Here is a 7,733-nt window from a genome sequence, read left to right as displayed (position 1 = left end):
CCATCTTCCAAACTCCTTATACAGTTTTGGGATAAAGTATTTCATTGTTTATATAGAAAGGACACATTGGCTGGAAAAAGTCGGACAAGATGCACAGAGAATGAGAAACTGGAGATGGTGCCAGAAGAGGAGCTGGAGAGAGCCCTGTCTCAAGACAGCTACATCACTTACTTCAGTGTCCAAGCTGTGGCTCAGGCTTTGAATGCTGCCTATTCATCCAGGTCAAAGGTCATGCTGATGGCGAGTGGTGGAGACAGGCTGGAACGTCAAAGGCTACAGCCATGGCAGGTATTTCCTTTTCCTTGTTGCAAATCGCAACTCATTTTCCCACCACTGGATTCAGATTTAGGACTGAGATTTTTATTTCTTCTTGCTCCTTTTGGTGGAAAATCTCATTAGTGAGACTTGTGGCAGAAGCAGACCTTTCTGCCTATTCTGGTTATGTCAGAACAGTCCCCCACCATCTAGTTCTTCCTCTCTGGCGCCCTGTGAGAGACGCAGCCATCATAGCAGAAGTTGGTTCCTCCTCATCTTCCACTGTGTCTCTGCTGGGACTTGAAATTGCCCATCAACTGTAAAACAGAATGAATTTTTAATTCTATATTAATATCTAAACTTTTACATGATAAAATTGGCCTTTGTCAAAAGAATGCAGGGTGGTTTAATGACTTGGATAGTATAATAGACACTGTAAAGCTACAGAAAGAACATGAAAAGCAAAGAGCTTCTCAGCTTGCTGGAAAAGCTGTTGAAATAAACGTATTTTTAAAAGAGGATTTATATTTAAATTATAGTAACTGAGGACGAATGCCGGCTCCCTTGGCCTGAAAGTGGAGATGAGCGCCACATCCCATACTCAAAGAAATTTACCTCTATACCAATAAATTAGCACAACCGAATGATAATGGGAGACAATGTCCTCCTTTGTGGCATTGTGCAAGTTCCACTGAAAGCGGCTACACTTTGAAGGGAAAGGAGAGACTTCAATTTGCAGGCTTCCACATTATCTAGAATACTGAGCAACCAAGGGTTAAACCTCATGGGAGGATGTATGTGCAAATTCCCCCCACTTTCAGATAATTTTTAGAGGCAGGAGGACTACTCTGAACAGCCACACATCCCACACTAATGCTCTTGGCTGTGAGCAGACCTGAGCAGCCCCTATTGACAAATAACCTTCCCTGGTGATACAGTGAGCAGCTGAGGAAATGGGGTTCTATTCATAAGGTAATGGTCTAACTGTGCACTAGGAGTGCCAATATGGCCCCTATGCCTGGGCCTGTAGGTGTCATGCAGCAGGCATGGCTCTGGCACCAAAATTTGTGGATGCCCGACCCCTTCATGGGGAATTTTGTCAGTGCTTGGGCACCTAGGGCCCCATGGAGTTGGCATCTATGCTGTGCACTGATTTGTAGGACCATCTATGTTTAAAAAGTTTGGTATTTGTGCTATTTTTATTTTTTAAGAAGTATTTTATTGTCTTTTGTATTTATCTTATTCTCTGGAAACCTTGTTATTTTATACAGTGAGTTGCCTACAAATGTTCTGATAATGAAAATGGAATAGCTGCAAAAGGCTTACAAGTCCAGATGAAATGTGCACAGACCCCAATTCCTAGGAGATTAGAGCTCAAAGTGTAGAGGGCTTATATTCAACTTTTCTGTTTCATAAAGGCTGGTGTTTTTTCCTGCCGTTCCAGCTCCACCCATTCTTAAGAGGACTCCAGTTTTTGAATACTTCCATGGGCAGCCTCAGATTGGATGAGAATGGGGAGATTCCATTCTACTATGACATTGAGAACTGGGTGATGTTTCCCAATAAGTCTCGTGTAAGAGTGCCGGTTGGGAGTATAGGGAGAGACGGATCCACTGACATGAAGTTCACAATCAACTCACAAGCCATTGTGTGGCCCAAGTGGTCTGAGAAGGTATGACATTCTAATTTATCCCACATGACATCTGTAAAGCTCTAATCACTAACTGAATCTTTCCAAGGGCACTTTGACTACAGCCCTTTGCATACCTGTTGAGGAGTAAAGGCTCATTGACACTTCCATTTGTGCCACAATGTGACTTACAGGTCCTGATCTATGTCAGAGCAGGGTTTTGTTTTAGGAAGGAAGGAAGGAAGGAAGGAAGGAAGGAAGGAAGGAAGGAAGGAAGGAAGGAAGGTACTGCTTTGACATGGAGCTTTAATGCATGGACCTGTGACTAGAAAGATGGCCCAAAAGGAAGTGTGGATAAGCCCTAATCAGTGGAGTGCAGGATTTCCAAAGTCAGCACAGGGGGTGAATGAGATTCATGTCCAGATTTCAGGAAGCAACAAGTGGAAAGGAGAGCTCTTGCTATCTGGAATTTTGATGGCATCTCCTGGCCTGTGTTAACAACATGGTGCCAGCATACTACCGTGGGGGGAGTGGTTGATTGGAAACTGAATGCCATACTCTTGACACCAGGGATTCCACCTTAAGCAATTAGCATTATTACCAGCAGGAATGGCATCAATAGAGGGATGGGAGACAGAAGGTCTAAGTGGAAGAAGCTGTCGCAAGAGACTCATCTCTCCTTTCTTTGCCAAGACTCAAAACACTTTGGAAAAAGAATAATAATGTAACCATAATTCAGGAGGCACTTTTTGAAATTGTCATGCTGGACACATGACCGGGAAAGCTGTATGAGGATGAAAGCCGGCTCCCTTGGCATGAAAGTGGGGATGAGCACCGCATACCACAGTCAAGTTTCACCGGATTTAACCATCTATGGGTCCTTTGCCTTTACCTTCATGTATGTTTTATTGCTGCTGTTTTGTTATCACTGTCATTCTAGGGTCTTAAAATTCCTTCTTTAATATATACTTTTGCTTAGAATAAAGGTAAAGGTAAAGGAACCCCTGACCATTAGGTCCAGTCATGATTGACTCTGGGGTTGCGGCGCTCATCTCGCTTTACTAGCCAACGGAGCCAGCGTACAGCTTCCGGGTCATGTGGCCAGCATGACTAAGCTGCTTCTGGCGAACCAGAGCAGCACACAGAAACAACATTTAACTTCACACCGGAGTGGTACCTATTTATCTACTTGAACTTTGATGTGCTTTCGAACTCCTAGGTTGGCAGGAGCCGGGACTGAGCAATGGGAGCTCACCCCTTTGTGGGGATTCAAACCGTCAACCTTCTGATCGGCAAGTCCACAGAGCCACCCGCGTCCCAACTTGCTTAGAACAGTCAGATATAATGGTCTGAAAAAATTGTCTGAACACCAAAGAGTTTTCCCTGCCATCAAAATGCTTCCCCGGAAAGTGCCTAGGGTCAGTGGGAATAGGGACCCTTGTTAGGTCCATTCCAAACTCCATAAATGAATAACATAGACACAAATAGAGGGGCCACTAGGGGCGCATCGGAAGATGGCTGACAATAACATCTTTCCGACCCACAGGGGGTAATTAGGAGGCTGTGATGGGAGTAAATAGCCTCCCTACCCCACCAAGATTGTGGAGGGGGTGCAGCCCTTGCCTGCTGTGCCCTATACCACCCCTGAATTTGTGGAGATGGGGGGACTAGGCAGAATGCTCTCCTGTGGATCTCGGTGCTCCTGGACGCTGTCTCTGATCCGCGCCACTAGCTGCAAGAATAATATATAATAATAATAATAATAATTTATTATTTATACCCCGCCCATCTGGCTGGGTTTCCCCAGCCACTCTGGGCGGCTTCCAAAAGAATATTAAAATACTGTGATACATCAAACATTAAAAGCTTCCCTAAACAGGGCTGCCTTCAGATGTCTTCTAAAAGTCTGGTAGTTGTTGTTCTCTTTGACATCTGGTGGGAGGGCGTTCCACAGGGAGGGCGCCACTACCGAGAAGGCCCTCTGCCTGGTTCCCTGTAACTTGGCTTCTCGCAGTGAGGGAACCGCCAGAAGGCTCTCGGTGCTGGACCTCAGTGTCCGGGTAGAGCGATGGGGGTGGAGACGCTCCTTCAGGTATACTGGACCGAGGCCGTTTAGGGCTTTAAAGGTCAGCACCAACACTTTGAATTGTGCTCGGAAACGTACTGGGAGCCAATGTAGGTCTTTCAAGACCGGTGTTATATGGTCTCGGCGGCTGCTCCCAGTCACCAGTCTGGCCGCTGCATTCTGGATTAGTTGTAGTTTCCGGGTCACCTTCAAAGGTAGCCCCACGTAGAGCGCATTGCAGTAGTCCAAGCGGGAGATAACCAGCGCATGCACCACTCTGGCAAGGCAGTCCGTGGGCAGATAGGATCTCAGCCTATGTACCAGATGGAGCTGGTACACAGCTGCCCTGGACACGGATTTAACCTGTGCCTCCATGGACAGCTGTGAGTCCAAAATGACTCCCAGGCTGCGCACCTGGTCCTTCAGGGGCACAGTTACCCCATTCAGGACCAGGGAATCCTCCACACCTGCCCGCCTCCTGTCCCCCAGAAACAGTACTTCTGTCTTGTCAGGATTCAATCTCAATCTGTTTGCCGCCATCCATCCTCCAACCGCCTCCAGACACTCACACAGGACCGTCACCGCCTTCACTGGTTCTGATTTGAAAGAGAGGTAGAGCTTTGTATCATCCGCATACTGATGAACACCCAGCCCAAACCTCCTGATGATCTCTCCCAGCGGCTGCATATAGATGTTAAAAAGCATGGGGGAGAGGACAGAACCCTGAGGCACCCCACAAGTGAGAGCCCAGGGGTCTGAACACTCATCCCCCACCACAACTTTCTGAACACGGCCCAGGAGGAAGGAGCGGAACCACTGTATGACAGTACCCCCAGCTCCCAGCCCCTCAAGACGGTCCAGAAGGATGTTATGGTCGGTGGTATCAAACGCCGCTGAGAGATCCAGCAGAACTAGGAAACAGCTCTCACCTTTGTCCCTAGCCCGCCGGAGATCATCAACCAGTGCGACCAAGGCAGTTTCAGTCCCGTGATGAGGCCTGAATCCCGACTGGAAGGGATCCAAATGGTCCGCTCAAAAGGAACAATTAGGAAGAAGCGAATGCACATATTTCAAGGAAGGAGGGGGAGTAAAGACTGCGAACTGAAGAGTTCTCTGATAAACAAGACAAGTCGGAGGAACAAGAATCAATCATGAGAAGATATGCCAAGATTCGGTATGGCAAAGGGACTGGATGGGGGAGGGGAAAAAACTTTCCTTTCTTTCCTCTATTTGATTAAACAAGAATCCCCCCCCCCCCAAGTCAGAAATGCCATTTTAATGACTTAAGCTGTGGATTTACGACTGTGTGGAGATAAATTTTCTAATCAAAGCATGTTTTAAAAAGAGCGTGGAAGGTTTAAGAGCTCTGGAATGACGCAATTAAAAATACCATCGCCATATTGGCAAGCTCTGTCGGAGGACTTGAGTCTGGGAGGAGGAAAAGAGCTGTTTTTATACTGTGGGTGAGACTCCTCAGTGGGACTTAAGAACGACAGATCCTGGGATTAATGATGGAAAGAGCGATGTTATTTATGAAAGTGATGATATATGGAAACCATCTTGATATGAGGATTGGATGAACGGAAAAATCCACACAGGATATAATTGGTGTTTTTCTGCTTAAGGAGATTATCAGAAGAGATCTTAAAGAAAAAAGAAAAAAATATACGAACAAGATGAGATGTGGAAACAGCAAAATAAGACTGGATAGAATTATGAACATTATTTGGCCTGATTTGGATATGAACACAGTAGCAAGAAGATGATCCGAATCTCCCTTCGGATCTTGAAATATGGGTCCCCTCAACAAAAATTTAAAATTCGGCTTTGTAATTCGGAATTTATGTGATGTGATTTGATTTGATTTGATCGGTCGGTTAATAATTTTTTTTTTTTAAAAAAAGACCTAGACACAAATAGTCCTGACACTTTCTGTTTGATTCATGTTCTCTATGTTTAGACTGTACCTAGCTCCAGGTGTACCAAAAGCTGTCAACCTGGATACGCCAAAATGGTTCAAGAAGGAAAGCCCGTTTGCTGCTATGCTTGTGCCCCATGTGCAGAAGGGACCATCTCTGCTCAGGAAGGTGGGTGAATATCAACAGGAGCCCTTTTGAGAATATAAATTGTGTAAACATTCACTTAGGAACACTTTCTTTGAAGAGTCAAAAGACATTTTCGATTGTGTCTCCTTTTTTGGCTTCTCTATTTTTCTAAATGAAGCAGTTGGTGGACTACAAATCAGCGATGATTGTGAGGGCATCCTCAGTAATCAGATATATTATTTATATAAGTTAAAACCATTTCACATGGAAGAGGACAGTATTAATTCAGCAAAAGTTGTACAAAAAGAACCTCTGTGGGAGGTCGCTGCCTCTCAGCTTTAACCTATATAACAAGGTTGTTTTGGTGATAAGACTGAGAAACTTTTCAAAACCACCTCTATCATCTTGGAGGAAGGCAGCAGTATAAACATAAATAAGCAAATGAAATAACCAATTTTGTCCACTCTTTTTTTTAGACATTTCCCCCCCTGATCCTCCCTTATATGGACACCTTTCCCCCTAAAACGTAATAGAACATAGATGGTTATGGATTTAAATGATGCTAAAGCACTCCTTTTCTCTCCTTAGACGCAAAACATTGCACCAAATGTCCAGAAGATCAGCATCCAAACAAGGGTCAAGTTCAATGTGTTCCCAAAAGTATCTCCTTTCTGACCTATGAAGAAACTTTGGGGAGGGTTCTAGCTTCCATTGCTATCTTGCTGCTATTAATGACAAGCACTGTTTTAGGAATCTTCCTTAAATACAAAGAAACTTCCATAGTCAAAGCCAATAACCGGGACCTCTCCTACATCCTCCTTGTCTCCCTCCTGCTCTCTTTTTCATCCTCCTTCCTTTTCATCGGCCGGCCAAGGAAGGAGACGTGCCTTCTCCGACAAATGGTCTTCAGCATCATCTTCTCAGTTGCCGTCTCTTCTTTGCTGGCTAAAACCATCACTGTGGTGCTGGCCTTCATGGCCACGAAGCCAGGGAACAGAGTGAGGAGATGGCTGGGGAAAAGTCTGGCCAACACTGTTGTCATTTCCTGTTCCAGTGTCCAAGTTCTCATCTGCACCATCTGGCTGAGTACATCTCCCCCATTCCCAGACTCTGACATGCACTCCCAGCCTGCAGAGATTATCCTGCAATGCAATGAAGGGTATGTGACCATGTTTTATGGTGCCCTGGGCTACATGGGCTTCCTGGCTGCTATCTGCTTCGTGGTGGCTTTCTTAGCCAGGAAACTGCCTGGGGCCTTCAATGAGGCCAAGCTGATCACCTTCAGCATGCTGGTCTTCTGCAGTGTTTGGGTGTCCTTTGTGCCCACCTACCTGAGCACCAAGGGGAAATACATGGTAGCCGTGCAGGTCTTCTCTATGTTGGCCTCCAGTGCTGGGCTTCTGGGCTGCATCTTCATCCCCAAGTGCTACATCATTATACTGAGACCTGATCTGAACACAAAGGAGCACATAACAACAAAAACCTAAAGATGGCATCTGATTCTCCAGGCTATAGAAAGGGATGGGTTTTGCTTAAAACAGACTCCCAATCAGAAAAAGTTGGTGTGAAGTTAATTCAGGTCTGATAGAAGACCTTGGGACATGTAGTGGGCTTCAGGTTCCCAGTTATTATTCTGCAATAGGTACTTACATACTTTTATATAGTCTTTATCCTTTTCTTTTTTGCCAGGAGAAGGTTCACTATCTAGCTATCATCTATCTATCTATCTATCTATCTA

The 7,733-nt window shown here is 45.3% G+C and overlaps 1 long non-coding RNA gene across 1 annotated transcript; it reads left to right on the top strand.

The window, feature by feature from the left end:
* The first annotated feature begins 1,725 nt into the window (after positions 1–1,725).
* LOC310671200 lies at positions 1,726–6,742 on the top strand. The gene is made up of 3 exons (XR_014507888.1): positions 1,726–1,927; positions 5,911–6,037; positions 6,584–6,742. It is a non-coding gene; the product is annotated as an uncharacterized lncRNA (long non-coding RNA).
* The last annotated feature ends 991 nt before the right edge of the window (positions 6,743–7,733 follow it).

The sequence above is a fragment of the Podarcis tiliguerta genome (assembly GCF_965153285.1).
Source record: "Podarcis tiliguerta genome assembly, chromosome: 2".
In the NCBI taxonomy this organism is placed as follows: Eukaryota; Metazoa; Chordata; class Lepidosauria; order Squamata; family Lacertidae; genus Podarcis; species Podarcis tiliguerta.
Note: the sequence above shows the minus strand (reverse complement) of the source record. Positions and strands in the feature narration are given on the sequence as shown.